An 18,164-nucleotide genomic window follows, 5' to 3' on the forward strand; every position below is an offset into this window, starting at 1 on the left:
ATAGGGAATCTGAAAAAGTATAAAAAAGACCTCCCTAATAACTATTTTATGATGTAACATAGTGAAAATGATCTTGTGAGTACAATGAGAAACCAAGTCCACATGATGTTCCAGCCTAGGCCTCATCTATATTGAGATCCCTCATCAAATTTACTCATAATTCTACCAAATTTTCGAAATCTTTTTTACCAATTTCAGTAAATCTAACAAACTGACATTTTTCAATCAATTTGGCCAAATTTGGTCACTATGTTGTGAAGTAAAGTCTTTCATAATGACAGTTGGAACACAAATTTAAACAAAAAAAATTCTAATTTTTTTTAGTAGTTTGACCAAATTTGATAACTATGATGTAAAGAGAAAGTTATTTCACAAAGATAGCTAGAACTCAAATCTAAACAAAAGAAATTAACTTTGTGACCACTTCAAGCATGTGATCATTCTTAGAGGAATCTTCATAAGTTATAAATTCACGTCCTTCACTTCTTGGGAAATTTTCTATCTATCCAATCCAATCGAATCCAATCAAAGAGAAATTAGCATAAAAAAAAGTGCAAATGCCATTTCTCTTGACAATTGTGGTTGGTTGGTCCCAAATAATGAACTTTGGTTTGTCCTTAAGCTAGGAAAATATAGAATAGGATTATTAGACTTGAACAACTTAAATGTATTTAAGGTTGAAAGTTGTTGTTCCAGATATGATGATTGGGTGCTACATTAGATTTCTAGAAAGGAAGAGGATTTATAGTGGGCCAATGCAGCTCGACTGTGCTAAATTCGGATAAAGAGGAGACTGGTTAACTTCATGTTTTCTCCTCCATAGTAAATGGATTTTGAAGATGGAAGAAATGTTGGCTTAAAGGTAGAATGGTTGAATGCTTCATTTCCTAGAGTTACAAAGACGACTGTTTCATTCTTAGCAGAGACATGATGGTCTATTACTCTCTTGGCTTGTTTGTTGTTCCTACAACTACCACCAATAGGAATGTTTTCAGAAATGGTGAAGTTGTCATATATTGTAGTTTTTAGAGTAATAGAATTACACGTTTGTAGAATCAAATATGAGGCATTTGGAGGGTTGTTAATTATGTGGTTTAATTCTTCATTCCAACATAGGCATCCTCGGGCATGGCATGAGGTCATCTAGAAGTTTTAATGTGTTGTTTTGCAAGAAACTCTGTAGAAATTGTTCGGGATAAATACTTGAATCAGATTAGGTAATATATTAAAACCCAAGAACTAATATATTTTAGCTATAGACAAAACAAATCTCAAAGTATCAAACAACATGAATCCATCAAGATCTTCTATAAGAAAAAAAAAAACCATGTAGAGAGAGGGACTCTATAACATCTAGCACCTCTCCAATTATGAATAGAGTTGATTATGTCTTTTTACTTGACTTTCAATTATTTAGGAGGTGTTATGAAGTTGTTTGTGTGTGAATATTAAGACAATTTGTATTTAAATTCTTATCATTTTACAAATTAATTGCATCTCCAAATATTAAAACACCTCTCTCTCTCTATAGAAAAGCATCTAAAAAATTATGCAATCAAATTGTATACATCTAAATATTGAGAGAATCTATCATAAACCACTTAAACAAGCGTAATTCTAAAAATATTATAAGTTTAACATAATGCACAAAGAAGTGCACAATCTCAAAAACGTGAAGGTTTGTGATATCTATGGTCACTGTGAACTATAACGCTTAGTCTGGTAGTAGAGGTATAAACCCTATTTTTAGATATCCAATAATTACAATATTTGTTTTTAAATGATTTAGGAAAAGCTCATACTTTATAAAATATTCTATTTTATTTTCTTTTATTAAATAAAATATTTTCTTTCCTCTCTAAAAACTCGAGAAAAAAAACATTTTGTACTCACAAAAAATTAATACTAGCAGGCATGTCCTCATTTCTAGCATTTAGTAAGAAATATATCTTGTTTAATAAAAAAAACTCCTTAGACATGAGAAACAAATACTAGTTTAAGTGGAAATACCTCATATATCAAACAAAAGAATAATATAGCTACAGTTGTCCATATTATCTTGTGATAAGGTAGGTTCAAATTCCAACCATCATAATCCAAAACCCAACTCAACACTTAAATTTTAATTTTAATTCTTAAGAAATGGAATATGCTATGAAGTCTTTTCTCATAAACCTAGTCATGACACTTAAACTGAAAAGTTAATACCTAACTGAGTGAGGGAGGATTAATAGAGAAGGATGCTATCAAATATTAGTTTACATGATAAGATTCCTTACAGCTGAGTGAAGGAGGATGCTATAAAATCTTTGGTCACATGAAAGGATATGATGAAAATTGTTAACAACTAAATGAGGGAAGATGATTTAAAAAAATAATCTTTGGTCACTTAAATGATCTATGGAAAAAGGTCATTGTATTCATAACCTTTAGACTATGTATATGAATATTTTGGAATCAACAATGATTGAAGGAGAATTCAAGAGCAATCTTATGAATGCAATTAGTGAAGAAGACCTTACTTGGGTGCAATCGACAGGGTCCGTGCAATCTTCAAAAAAATTGAGAACCTTTTCGCTAGTGAAAATGCCCTAAATAATTTCAAATTAGTGAATCACAGATATGTCCCCAATTCTTCACAAGTCACATTCTGGAGTTAATCAACAGACACAGACACACACACACACACACATATCTATATAACATTGACTAGATTTATTCTTTGATAGTTGTAAGAATCTCTCATTTGAAGGCCATGGATGTTGTTATAAAACCTAGGCCAAAGAAGAAAAGGTCAAAGCAAGAATGAATTAAAGAAAAATGGATATGCATATAAGAATAAGAAGCAAATAAAATGGAAAATGTCTTGTGTGATAAAGGCTTGAGATATTTATAGCTGAAATGAGAGCTAGACCTCCATGCAAGATGTAAATAGATTTTGGAATAATCCAGATGTGTTAAAAAAACTACCTTAGGGTTTCCATTTGGTCTTAGCTGGAACGACCTATTGAAATATTATGGTTAGATGGGAAAAATTTATTCATGTGAAGCTATAATCCCTAAAACTAGACTAGAACGGATTATTAGATTGAGATTTGTTACACCGATAACAAGTTAACTAGAATTATATATTAATTCTAGAGTTTGAGAAAATTGAAAGTAAATCTTACCAGGAAGATTTATTCTGAGTAGTCGAGATCCTAGAAACCCTATAGAAGAAACATATAGATAGAATATTGAATTACATTAAATGTTATAAATTCAAAGGAAAATGAAAGAAGGGATTTACTAGGTTAAAATCCTTTAAACTATGATAACCAATCTTAGCAATAATAATTAGTGTAGAAAAGAATAAAGGGTTCATAGAGATGAGACCCTTCTTAGTTTTCACAATAGGGTTTTAAGACCCAAAATTTATAGTAATAATAGTCCAAATAAGGTTTTGTAAAACCATTCAACATATAAATGAAAACCAGCAAGACGGAAAAAGGGGGTCCAATAGTTGGCTAGACAAAAATTGTGTCCATTGTAGGCCTGGAGTTGAAGTAACATGACCTGGTCATCTGGTAAGTTTATCGTTCAAAACCCAAAAGAAAATATTGAAAACCCTTATCGTGAATGTTTCAAAAAAATCAAATGCAATATCTAAAACCATGTATACCAGAAAAGATAAAAAAAATAGAGAGTGAAAATTACCTTCCGAGCGTTATGGGGTCGAAACAATGAAGTGGCCACAATCCAAGCTCTCTTCCGAGCATTTAGACCTTATTATGTTGCTACCCTTTCTTGAAAAATTTAAAACCCCAAAAGATAAACTTGCATTCTTTTAGCTTTGTGAATTTCTCCTTAATGGGAGCCACTTTTGTATTCTTCTTCCAATTCACATTAAGCCAAAATCCACTTTGATAAATCTTTTGGAATCCAAACTCCTCTTTGATACATCTTTGGGCATTAATGGAATGGTGAAGATCATCCAGTTGAAAAAGAAATTCCCAGTTGCTAAACACCATTCTTCTAACCTTGGATGCTGTTAGGCCCCTATACAACACTTTTTGAAGGAGAAGGGCATGTTAGGCCCCTATACTACTAGTGTAACCCCTTATGGTTATTAGTATAACCCACTTATTATATTAATGTACCCATGTAGTGCCCATATTGTTACTATTGTGCCCCATAGAAGCCCACTATTATTATTATTGTGCCCTTACATTATTATTGTTATGTCGGCTCTGATTATGTTATAACCCCTTAGACTCCTATATATAGAAAGGAGGTCTTTTCATTTGTATCATCCAAGAATTGTTCATTTATGTAATGTAAAGGAGGTTGCCCCCTCGAAGAGGCTGAATTCTAAGGCGTGGATCTCTCTTTTCTATCTTTTTGTGAGCTGGTTTCATAACAGATGCAATCCAAAAGTGGCCCACCAAATGTTATGGAGTTGAATTTTAGGTTACATTTGAATTTTGAGATCCATTGCACCATGTACATAGAGTCGATCAAGATTGAAACCTAATGACTGCAGCACTGTTATCCCACCAATGTTTGGTTTTTATTTATAGTTTTAATAAAAAAGACTAAGTCAAGTAGATTCACGGGGCTATGAAAAGGGAAAGCGAGCCAATTTTCATTAAAAAAATTAAAATAATAATTTATAGTAAAGTTGAGGCAAAATAATAATTTTAAGACAAATAGTAATTTCGTATCAAATACGCATCTTAAACAACCCTTTCATGTAATAGTGCATTTCTCATTGTTTGGAAAAAACCAATAGTAATCAACTAATATACATGGGAAAAAATTCATTTACTGATGGTTACATAGATATCACTCCATTTCCAAACGTGACAACTGACACTCCCTCAGATCAGATGGTTCAATTTTTGTAACAGTCCCTGGTTGATTTTCCATGTAAATAAAATAAGACCAAGGTCATGGGACACGTATTCCAAGTAGAATGGTGGGTAAACATTGCAGTTGACATCACTTGTAGTTTAGTAATGGCTATGGAAATTAACAATGGCATTGGTAAAGGAAAAGAGGCAATAATTGGCATCTAATTATGAGAAATAAAGGAAAATAGGAGAAAAGGGAGATGAATAGACATAAATATTCATGCAATGGAAATTAGAAAGAAAATGAAGGAAAATAAAGAAAACAGGAAAGAGGAAAGTAAGAGACTAGACATCAATGATTAAAAGGCATCAGAGAAATAGTTGATGGCTTTTGAAAATTTTCTATTCATCTCTAATTCATTCTCTCATACACTCTTACACACTTAGATAATTCTTGGAGCATCCTAGCATTCACTTAGAATTGGATAAAGAAAGCAAGGAAGGAAGGAATTTGTGGGCAGTTGCAAAGAGGATTAGATCAGTAGCTATAACAAGGGTTCATTGTAGGTAATAGGTTGCATGTGTGATTTTCTTGTTGATATTTGGATGAGTGGTACATGCATGTGGTTACATGGTTATGTGATTTCATTGGCATGAATATTTTCCTATATTGACATTGGTTTCAGCCTTGCCTTTCTATTTCCTGGATAGACATGATCTAGTGGGTTCTTTATTTGTATCTTTGATTGGTTCTTAGTTTCCCTAGTGGAAGTGGGTTGGGATAAAATATCTGCAGCCCTGGTAAAAGTTTGGTTCCCTAGAGGATATGGGTTGAGATGGTAGTTCTCTGGATCCATGTAATAGCTTAGGATCCCTAGAGGCTATGGGTTGAGATAGGAGTCCTTGGAGCCATCGACAACTTGGGGAGATACCAATCTAGTTTGATGTTAGTGATTTCTGGACTAATTTAGGTGAAATCACTATGGTTGACGTTTGAGGTGGTTTGGCCTCTAGAATCCCTGGTTGGTTCTATTTTGTTTTAACCTATACGATCCCAATGCATGTTTGGAATATGGCACAGGGGTGATTGACTGAAAGAGGGATTTGGTTTAGCCTAATCTATGGTCGGTTGGTATGTGGAAGTCCCTGACTTGGTTGACATTTTCATATGTTAATATGAGTTATTTTCTTATTATGATCTATGAGTACATGTATTGGTTATTATGTTGATCTTATGGTAGTTCTTTCATGGATTCTACTCTATTTATATGCTGGTTATATACCATGATGTACTATCACTATAGTGTTTGTTCATGATTTGAGAAGTTATTGAGTGGTTGACCAATGCATGGGTTAATAAGTGTTATTGCAACTACTTGAGAGGGAATTGAAACTTCTTGATGATTCTATAATGAAGTTCAAAATTTTATGATCATATATGCATTCATGACCTATAGCTACTATGCTTATCATGTGTTTGACGAAATGTCTATTATGTGACTGGTATGTTTCAAGCTAGATTTAGCCTTAACATTCATTGGTTAAACTTGTTGATATCCTAGATCTAATTCTGGAAGGTTTTGGGAAGTTCTGGGTGGTGGTTTGGAGGCTAGCATGAAAAAGCAGCATAGATCTTGCAACCATTTGCATAGAATAGGAATTTCGGTCATAATTGCATGTAAGAAGGTTCGTGGGTGCGGTTGGATCCTTCCAACCACATGCATAGAGCATCAAGGGTGCGGTTGGGATGTAAAGTTTTTGAAACTGAGTTTTATATTATGATATGATAACCAGAGGTTGTTGTATTACTTCTAAATGATATGGGGTTCCTAAGGGATGGTAGTATGCTTCTGGTTAGTCGAAGCCACTTCCATAGCTAGAAATTGGAGGTTGGGTCTTATCATGGTGACACTCAGCTCATGTTTACCCTGGAGGGCTTGTGGAACTAGGTAAATGTGGGAGGGGTAGGTTAAAGATTGGTATCAGAGTGAGGTTGCAACATTGGATGTAAAAACCCTGGTTAAAAATCCATGTAAAAATATATAAGACCATGGTCATGGGACATATATTACAAACTGAATGGTGGGAAATATATCCTAGTGGGTGTTCATTTCAGTTATTATGCCTAAGGGCATTTGGCAAAGGCAATGGAAAAGGCATTGAAAACGAAAAGTGGCATTAATTGGCATTTTATTTATGAAATAAAGGAAATTATGAGAAAAGGAAGGTTTTTGGGAGCAGGATCCCCCAAGGGTAGTTTTGGGGCCAAAATTCCATGTTTAAGTCAATTTTTATAATATAATTCTAAAGACTCCACATTTTGCGGTCGCGGAGCGCGAAGGTGTTATGTGTTAAATAGGGTAGTCCGCCCTTAGTTTTGTAAAGTAAAGTCAGCTATAAGAGATCTACCCATGGTCCACGGACCATGGGATTGTATAAAAAGAGCTAAGCTCTAAGTAGTTTGAGAGATAGACAATGGCAGATCATGTAATAGAGTGATAGCTCTAAAGAATAAGTCTAAGTCTTGGGTCGTAGCATAGGTAGAGGCTCTGCAGCTGAGTGCGCAGAGGCCTCGGGTGGAAGTCCGCAGCTGATTGCATGGACCCCTGCAGCTGTGTGTGCAGGGTGGACAAAGTCTGTAAACGCTTGGAAGATATTAATAAAGAGAGATATTCTGCAATTTCTTTTTCTTTGTTTTGTAGATACATCTTGATATTTTATGTATGAATTTCCTTTATTGTGCTTATTTGATGCGTGAAAGACCACAATTATATTAATTAATTGGATGCATTTACAAATATCTGGTTACGTTGTGTTAACTATAACTGTTTGATTAGATAAACAACTCACTTAGATTAATTGGGGAACTTGTACAACACACTACTCTAGTAGTGCGAAATTACCTGAGCAGTAGGCTAGGGCTGCACGAAGGTCGATCGTATACTTTCGCGAAGGTATTGAAGGCCGGAATAGAGGGTTTGTCTTGCAAGCCCTAGAGCGAAGAGACCTGCATGAAGGCAGGGATAAAAGGAATCAAACGACATCACAACCATCTTAGGGTGTGAAAACTTTGTTCCAGCATCCCCCCATACTGCTTCGGGTGAGACTTCGGTCGACACTCCATGGGCTAATGCCAAAAGGGCCAGTATTGTAGGGATTTCTTTGGCTAATTAACGTTGAACCTGGGTCAAGCCCCCTCAAGCCAACAAATGTTTTCGTTGCCGAGACCAGAATCTACATAAGAGATGTGTGATGTCGTAACAATGGAATCCAACTAAGAAGGAGATTAGAGACTGGTTGGATAGAAAGATCCACAAATTTGTGGCATATGAGAACAGGAACCCATGACTGACAAAGGAATAGTGGTTGGATAGCTAATGATATATAGAGATCCACAAGATCTTTTTCCGCTCCTTCCCTATTGAGATATATGAGTGGATCGTGAAGTTAGCAGATAGCTAAGGAAGGTGGAAAATTGAGGGTCCTATTATGTAGACCCTGGAGCTAGTGCGAAGGTTGGAAGCATTAGAGGATAAGAGCACCTGCATTATCGATCATTGGCTCGATCACATCATAGGAGGATTTGTGATTGAATTCACGGTCGATACCTTAGTCAGCTACAGCGAGGCAGAGCAATGATTTTTCAAAGGACCGCGAGGTAAGTACGTAAAATCTTTGAATACCTGGATTAAAATTCTGTTGTTCAAAAAAAGGGTTATGCAGCTACCTTGATGTTCAGAACTACGTGAAGTGGAAAAACTTATAGGAACAAAGGAAAAAAGGGTTCGAGTATAGTCCATTGATTTCACCTCCGCGAGGCAACAAGGAAGAGATAATGAAGGTTTCTTTGTGAAGTGATATTCAGTTAATAAGACAAGGATTCCCACGAATACCACCTCCAACGCAATTCAGTATGGAAAATATAGTGAAGTTGCCTTTTTTCGAAGGCTTGGGAAGCTCAAGGTGTTACAGATGATCATATAAAGAAGGCAACACTGGTTAGTTCTCTGCAAGAACACGCGCTAACCTGGTATATTAAGTACTCTAATGACAACCCGAATGCTAGAGTAGTAGACATCCAGGCAACACTTAATAAAGAATTCAATAGGCCTAAATCTGAGGGGCAGTTGATTGTGGGCTTCGAAGAGATCATGATGCAACTAGGTGAGATGCCTTGGGAATTAGATGAGAGGTTGAAGTGTACAATTCATGAAGTCAACATGAATTTGATAGATGGACAACATCGCGATTGGTTTGTAGCTTCTCTACTACCACACTTGAGGAGTGTGCTATTAGAGCAAAAGTTAACAACTCAGGCAGAGGCCTTAGATATTTCCATGAGGCTACATGAAACCCCGATGCAATATCTAAATCTAGGAGTTTAGCAGATCCATGCGCAGCTGAGGAATCTATGCCTTGAGATGCAAAGTCTGAAGCAGGACAGGACGGTTTGACCAGAGGTGTGCGAGGAGGTATGGTGCTTGAAATGCAAGATTCAGGGTCATGAAAAAGACCATTGCCCAGTCTTTGAAAACTATATTGTAGGAGGAGGACTAATGCCTTTAAGGCTAGAAGCTCAAGCAGAACCTAGCGCGGGGCCTGCGTTATGGTGCGCTATCTATCAGGTAGCTGGAAAACCTACCACGGATAACTGTCACTTGCTACATAAGTTTGTACAGGCACCGCAATAGTTGTTCTAAAGCTTTTGTAGGTTGGTCGGGCATGATGAGAATACTTGCAGGAGTTATGAATTGATGATGGATAGAAATCCCACCTATAGGGTTCAGGTCGAAACGTGACCCATTGACTAGAGCGCAGGGATGTTGCAGATAGGATTTCAGGGGTGTGGATGAGGCCGAAGTGGAGGAGGACCTGACAAAGGTCGAGGAGAGTTGATTTGCTACAATTGTGGAGGATTAGGACACTATGCCCGTGATTGCACTAATCCAACACGTCCGTTGTGCAAGTATTGCACACTGTTTGATCATGAAATGGAAGATTGTCCTATGTTGATATCTAGGATACGTGACAAAGGGGTGCTACCACCTCTACCGACTCAGAACCTGCAAATGATGAGGTATGATCCACGAGAGGAAGATCGAAACATAAATATAGCGCTCAGAAGTGGAATCGCGATAGGAGATGACAAGGGGAAACAACTAGAAGATAGTACATGGGTTCACAAGGATTCAGTGAAGGAGGTTGAGTTCGATTTGGAGCGCGCACGTGAAACCTTCATGGAAGCTAAGAATAGCTTCGATGAGGTCTCCACCTCAGGAACCAAGGATAAGCCTAAGCAGGAGATGGACCCCTCTATGCTCACAACTTTCTTGGAGACCTGTATGAAGTTACTGTGCGATAGTAAGGCCATGAAAGGGTTACAAGAACTCATTAATAGATGTGCTAGAACTGTGCTAGGTGAGCCATGCATAGTACGAAAGATTGGCAAGCATAAAACAAGGACGAGACAGGAGATGAGACTGACCACGCAGATAGGAGAGTATGAGATGGATCAGGTTATTTTGGACCTGGGGTCAAACGCGAACGTCCTACCGAAGCAGACTTGGGAACGAATGGGGAGACCTACGCTGCAATGGTCTTCGATTCAGCTAAGGATGGTGAATTAGTAGAAGATCATCCCCATGGGGCGGCTGCAGGGGGTGACCGTGGATATTGAGGGAGTGAGTGCGCTGGCTAAATTTGAAGTAATAGAGATAGTGGATGACAACAATCCCTATCCTACGCTCCTGGGAATTGACTGAGTTAATGATATTAATGGGGTAATCAATCTAAAGAAGCGAAAGATGATCTTCGAGAAGAAATTGCTATGCGTAATAATACCCCTAGATCTGGCTAGAGGATCATGCTATATGGAACCATTCCATGATTATGAAAGTGATGATGACCTGGACTGTATCTATAATATAACAGTGTGAGACCAATATTGGGTGAATCCCACCATGGGTGGATGGATTACCTGGGATCGCGAGAGTTCCTACACTTCGAACTCTGATGAAGAAGTAGAATGCTAGCAGAATCAGTTACATGAAGTAACTACGTTGAATTGAAACACAATGACCCAATCACTATGATGTGTGTCATCAGAAGTAAGAAATTTTCCTACTTATGATGGTTTGAATGAGGTAGATATCTTTTTGGATGCATTTGAAAGGGAGGTACCAAAAAAGCAACACTTCCAGGTGTTGGACTAGGCACTGCGCACTACACCCGCAAGATGGTGGGGTATGCATAAGGGAAGATTTGATGATTGGCGTGAATGTAGGAGAATGATGAGAACTCACTTTGAGAAGCCTAAGATGCGAATGACAAATAATTATGATGGGCAGGATGATCCACGTGCGCATTTGGCCAAATGGACCCAGTGTTATGGAGAAAAGCCCCAACTTGAGTGGGTGCACTTGTTCTATCATACCCTGGATGTGGTCCCAATGAATTGGTATGTGGAAACAAAGCTCCGTCATGGGACAAGAAAATGGGATATCCTGCACAAAGGATTCATGATGACATTCAATTTTGACAACAGGTTTGACAGTATTGATGAAGCGCTACAAGAGGTGAAAGCAACAATATTTAGGATACCGCATGATCCTTTAGACATGATTCAATGTGAATGGGCTACTTCGCTGAGTCACACGGTAGAATCTTATAATGTAATTGCTGAAGAAGAGGACGAGGATTTGTGAAAGATTAACATTCCAGAAACAGAAGGTCACAGCAAGGTTGAAGGGTTACAGATTGAGAACCCTGATATAACTGCACCATTGAAAATGAAACAAGTAAACATTGGTAATGAGGAAGAGCCCAAATTTGCGAAGATTGGAGACTACTGGGATGACACGACGGTAGATAAGGTTGCTGAATTACTCCATGAATACCAGGATTTATTCCCTACCAAGTTTACATATCTAAAAGGTATAATTAGGGACCTAAGAATGATGAAGATCATGTTGAAACCAGACACAAAGCTAGTTAAGAAAAAGCCTTATCGTCTCAATCCAAAATATAAGGAGAAGGTCCGCTTAGAGCTAGACAATATGCTCACGACAGGCATCATTGAGCCTATGGAAGAATCTAATTGGGTAAGTCCAATGGTGGTACAGGAAAATAAGTAGAAGGATGAAATAAGGATATGCGTGGATATCAAGAAGTTGAATGACACTTGAGTACATGATCCTTTCCCAAGTCCATTCACTGACAAAGTGTTGGACAATGTAGGTGGCCAGGAAGCATATTCCTTCACTGTTGGGTTCTCTGGGTACCACCAGATCAAAATCATGCCGGAGGATAGGAGCAAGATGACCTTCGCAACTAAGTGGGGTTGCTTTCAGTACACTGTAATTCCATTTGGATTGAAGAATGCACCTGCGATATTCTCGCGTGTGGTTGTTGCTGCATCCAAGGAATTTATTCATAAGTTCCTAGAGGTATATTTTGATGACTAGACTGTGTTTGGGCTGGTTAAGTGCTATGTAGCCAGCTTGCACATGATGTTGGATACCTACTGCAGATACTAGATTGCGCTCAATCTCAAGAAGTGTCTATTTTGTGTTCCTTTTGGGAACCTGTTTGGGCATGTGGTTTGTAGATAGGGACTGATGGTAGACCACGTGAAGATCATGGCGATACTGAACTTGGAAGTTCCGAGGAGTGTGAAACAGCTGTGCACTACTCTCAAACATACAGGATATTACATAATTTTTATCAAGGGCTACACCCATATCACTGCGCGTATGGAAAAATTATTGAAGAAGGACGTCAAGTTCTGCTAGAATGATGAATGTAAGAAGAGCTTGGATCTATTGAAAGAAAATATGGTTACCGCGCCAATTCTAGTCTTCCCGAACTGGAAGAAAGAGTTTCATGTACATGTCGACGTGTCATGTATAGCACTAGGAGCAGTATTGACACATGCTGGTGGAGAAGGCTTGGACCATCCTATCACATTTGCAAGACAGAGATTATCCAAATCAGAGAAGAACTATTCCACCACTGAGCGTGAGGGGATAGCTATGGTGTATGCGCTCCAGAAGTATAGGCACTACTTGTTGGGAGGCCATTTTAATATGTACAGAGATCACTCCACGCTAAAGTACCTGCTCAATAAGCCTGTGTTGGGAGGGAGAATTTGCAGGTGGCTCTTATTGTTCAAGGAATATGATTTTGAAGTTGTTGTGAAGCCTCGACGATTGAACGTGGGACCAGACCATCTATCATGCAACGAAACAGGGGAGGAACCTACTGACTTGGAAGAAGGATTTCCTAATGCACAACTATTTTCAGTGCACATCACGGATGGTCATTTTGAGGATATAATACACTTCCTAACAACAGGAACTAAACCAGAAGGATGCACTATCCAGCAAAAGAAGGAATTAGTGGTGCATGAGGCAAATTTCTTTGTCATTGTTGGGCATCTATACAAAATGGGGACTGATGAGATACTGCGACGGTATGTACCTGAGTTTGAAAGAAGCAGCATCCTCGCGGATGCTCATGGGGGCACCGCGGGAGGACATTATGCAGGGGGAGAAACTACGCAGAAGATTCTACGCACAGGGTTGTGGTGGCCAACCCTCCATCAGGACTCAAAAGCATATTGCTAGGTGTGTGATGTATTCAATGGATAGGTAGACCATCACAGAGGGATGAGATGCCTTTGAATCCATAAATGACGTTGCAACCCTTCGAGAAGTGGGTGATAGATTTTGTAGGAGCCATTTAGCCACAAGGAAAGAGGGGAGAAAGGTACATTATCACCGCAATGGAGTATTTGACTCATTGGGTAGAAGCGCAGCTAGTGAAGGATTGCATGGGCGCGACTGCTGCGGAGTTCCTATTTGAGCATGTACTAATGCGATTTGGATGTTTGAAGATTTTTATGAGTGATCGTGGTACACACTTCCTGAATGATATAATCAGCGCATTGACGGAGGAATTTCAGGTATACTACTAGAAGAGCACACCTTATCACCCGTAGGCTAATGTGACCGTGGAGGCGTTCAACAAAGTGCTCGAAAACACACTGACCAAGGTTTGCAATGCTCAGCGAAGTGATTGGGACCTACGCATACCTACAGTACTGTGGGCTTATCGAATGACATGCAAGAAGTTGACTGGACAAACCCCTTTTAGGCTTGTCTATGGTGTGGAAGCAATAATGCCTATGGAATACATCGTACCTAGTCTGTGCATAAGAAAACTCACAGGAATTACGGATCGCAGAGCCCTGGAGGAGAAGCTCGCATAGCTGGATGAACTGGAGGAAGAAAGATTTTTGGCTGGATTTCACCAGTAGGTCCAAAAGCAGTGTGAAAAGGCATGGCATGATCGACACATCAAGCTACGCAAATTTAAGGTAAATGACCTAGTTTTGTTATATGATAGTAAGTTTGATAAATTTCTAGGGAAGTTCAGGATGCACTGGTTAGAGCCTTATGTTATTAAGGAGATTACTAGCGGAGGAGCGGTGCAGCTGGTCAAATTAAATGGAGAACCCTTCCCAGGAAGGGTGAATGGAAGTGACTTTAAGCCATACACCGGTGGTCTAGTTATGTGACTAAATGAAGTTAGCATAGTCTTAGCACTCTAGGTAGTTGAAAGGAGGCGCAAGACTATAAACTACACTGCTCGGGTTGGGGAGCTACGCGTTTGGAAGATGGTGGGAAGCAAGGACGTGTCACTGGATCTGCGATAGCATGGAGGGAGCTGCGCTACCTAAGGAGAAATCGCGCAGGTTGGTCAGAAAGTGACCATTAAAGTCACTGTTCATGAAAAGATGGCAGAAGTGAGGTCTAATGGAGTAGGCGATCGACATTTAAGATGAAATTTATGGCTTATATCCTTGAAAAACTCTCGCCAATCCAACATTAATGAACCGATCTTGGGGGGAATGGTCGGATTTGAATTCAAAAAGCCCTATAAATTACAAGTGGCAGAGTGAGTTCGGGACAACAAGATCTTCTGGATCTTGATGGAAATGAATATTAGAATGGCCATCAATTGCAAGATACGATTGTCGCCCATGGTATACGCTAACCTTCAGAGCTATGCCAAGTTTAAAGTTGATTTCCATCGAATATCAATCGTGGCGCAGAAGGACCCTACACAAAAGTGGTATGATTTGCTGTATCTAGTCACAAATGATGGCATTGATGTGGTGCTTGATAAATGGCCAGTGGAGTGGCGCACTACCACGGACTTGGCAGTGGGTGGAAGCAAGTTCGTTGCACAAAAGAAGAAGGAAGAGGCCAAGCTCAAGATGGCGTAGCTAGTCAGAAAGAGGAAAAAGGAGGCTGCTGATAAGGCCTAGGCGGAACAAGCAGGAAAGGAGGCAGGAAAACAGACAGGTGGCATAGAGCAAGGCTCTGACAAAGGCGCGTGGTTGCTTTTACTTGAGATAGAAGAGGAGGACATAGAGAATCACGACGCAAATCATCAGGAGACGTCCACCCGCATTAAGCACCTGAGAGAGTTGGAGAAGGGAGGGTCTATAAAGAAATCCAAAGCGACCAAGACCTCGCTAGACCCTATCACATTGACAGAGGGCGAATTATATGACATCGGTGACACAGTCAAAGATGTCACCACGGAGGCCCTGTAACAATTTTAAAAGCAGTAGTAGATCATACTAGGGGCCATCCAAATCAGTTGCAGGAGTTGCAGACCCGTGTGTCATAAGCTAGTACAGTGTCTACCAGCTTGGCCATAGGAACTTCAGAGGCTGACGATATGTTGCACACGAAGGCTTCCAGTGTGATAGTGCAGCCAGATGCAACACTAACCACAGAAAATGAGGCTGACAGGCCCACTGTCAGCACCTTGAAGGGAGTTGGACTAAACCTGGTAGCGCTTCCTTATGAAGCACTCCACCTCTTGTAGGATGGAGTAATTGTAGATTTGAGGGCCTGTGAGCACTACGCTCTCCACGTGATCAGTGAACAATGTATAAACAATGTGTCGATGGCCCTACAGAGAAATGTTGCCATCACTACTGAGGCCGAGGTGACCAACGAGAGAAAGAAGATCATGTAGGTCATGGAGGAGGCATGTAGAAGGGTCCCAAAGTTGGCCATTCCGGAGGAGGAACCAGTTGAGGTCCGCATCTGCAAATTGGCCATAGGGGTGCGCGACACTCGGACAGAGATGGCACGCGTTCAGTTGGAGCTGAACCTATAGATTACAAACCTCCAGTTGAGGGCCCAACCTTCAACGCCGCCAGAGGTAAAGGAACAGCAGGCAACTGCTGTCACAGAAGTAGTCATGGTAGTGGAGAGTGCAGTAGCAGAATGCACACAATTGTTCAAGCAATCGTTTGAGGTCCTAACTAGATTTTAGTAGGACCCAAACATCTAGAGGCTAGAGATAGAAGTGCATGAACTCCAACAATGCTATGATGAAGTTAAGGGCATAGCGCGAACTCTCATTGTTACAGGGAAAAGTGTCTACACAGAACTGCTTATCCCACTAACGTGTGGTAGCTACCTTAGAAACAAACAAAGTAAAGCTACTTTCGTTTTTCCTTTATGAAATATAGATGAGAGAAGAACAAAGAAGACCAACCACTGTCTTGCGCTAATCTCCTAGTGTGATTCCTCTCTCTCTTGATAGTTTTTCGCTACTTGCTCCCTTGTACGCCCAGCTTCACAGAGTACCTGTAAGATCACAGTAGCATAGTACTACACAAGAACATGGATCTATAATCATAAACAATCTAGGATCAGATGTAAATTGACCATACAAATGCATAAAACATAAATGACACAAGAGTATGGAGGAAAACTTGAATAGATTTTATTGATAAACAAGAAAGAGCCAAGGGAGTTACAACCAGTTGTTCTGACCCAACCTCATCCTCTCAGCAAGGAAGCCCCTCTTCACCTCATACAAAGCTTAGATCACCCAACAATCTGATGTTGTCTCAAGAAACCAACAGCAATTCCTTACAATATGCAAAATTCCAGCCTCTGGATCTCTGGGATGAGGGATCCATATATAGATATCTGTAAGGGGGATAAGTCAGCTTGTGATTTGATTAGTTTCTTCCCTCTGATAGTTCTTACTTCCACTTGGAGATTGATGATCTCTTACTCATCCTTGGTCGAATTCAGAGAGGCAAGTGTCACAGGAGAAGTTTCTAGAAGATTCCATGCCTCTCCACCTCACGGAATGACACTGCCATTTGTCACTTCTCGCCCATCGCACCCCATAGAATGGATTTTTGAAATGCAACACACCTACACAGTGTATTTAGGTGAGATGCAATGCACTTTGCCTATGGAGCAACTGAAATGATCCTGTTTTGACCAGTTCTGAGCAATTTTTCATGGAGAACTTCTGGGAGAAGCTGTAATCAGTTGACCTTGTTCCTTTAGGGGTTAGAACAACACTTTTAGGGACTTAGGAGCCCTTGGTTTATGGACATTTCATGCTTGGGGTTGTAGTGCCCAAAAATGTCTATAACAGTTGCCCCCTAAATCATGAGGTCGTTAATCTTTTGATGTCGGGTGAAATGATTTATTATGAGGATCCAAAGTTCTTTCAAGCTGGGAGGAGACCTGTAATAAGATACAATACAATACATTATCTTCATAATATTTTCATGATCTAGCTGAGGCGGGCATTCCCATGCTCAGCTTTATAAATTCATTTTCATGTACATATGACAGGCAATCGTCTGAGTGTAGACTGATGATTCTGGTAGAGCCATCATCCCTTTGATTGGATGATTATTTGTGCAGCAATAATGTACATTTGATGTCTTTATTTCCTTGAATATATATTGCAGCCCGGATGGATGAAACTAGATTCGGCGTCTTCAATCTCGTTCGATCTTCACTCAAAGTACAAGTCTATCCATGTGAGAGATGTTCTGGAGTCGAACATGGAAAGACATCGCCTGATTACCAACCAATGATGTAAGCTGTTAACAGGCGCGAGAGGAATCACCGATAATGATAATGACCCTCAAGGTACTGCAGTACAATTCACGTGGTTTGAATAAAAGACTTGGCGCCGAACACCATGCAAAATCTTTCGGTCGAAGGCCATTGATGTAAACCTGTCACCGGAAGTGAGAAACTTGCCATTGAGGCATGCAAGCTTCAAAGTATTGAATGGGTGTTCCTAGATCGACTTCTTGGATAATGAGCTGATGTCAAACAAGAAGCGATCCGTCATAGGAGGGCCTTAATGAATCCCACATCAAATGACACGGAATGGAGCAAATGATTTTATTGGAGGTGAAAAAAATTTTATGACATAAGGTCTGGGTGGGGTCATGATAGAATGGTGGTAAATGTATTGTAGCGGGTG

General features: G+C 39.6%; 1 pseudogene; it reads right to left on the minus strand.

Annotated features, from left to right (window-relative positions):
* Positions 1–394: 394 nt before the first annotated feature.
* LOC149231614 (uncharacterized) lies at positions 395–3,758 on the minus strand (annotated as a pseudogene).
* Between the last annotated feature and the right edge of the window lie 14,406 nt (positions 3,759–18,164).

Source organism: Pinus tabuliformis, chromosome J, assembly GCF_031772625.1.
Source record: "Pinus tabuliformis cultivar Carrire ecotype Pingquan chromosome J, CPIR1, whole genome shotgun sequence".
Lineage (NCBI taxonomy): Eukaryota > Viridiplantae > Streptophyta > Pinopsida > Pinales > Pinaceae > Pinus > Pinus tabuliformis.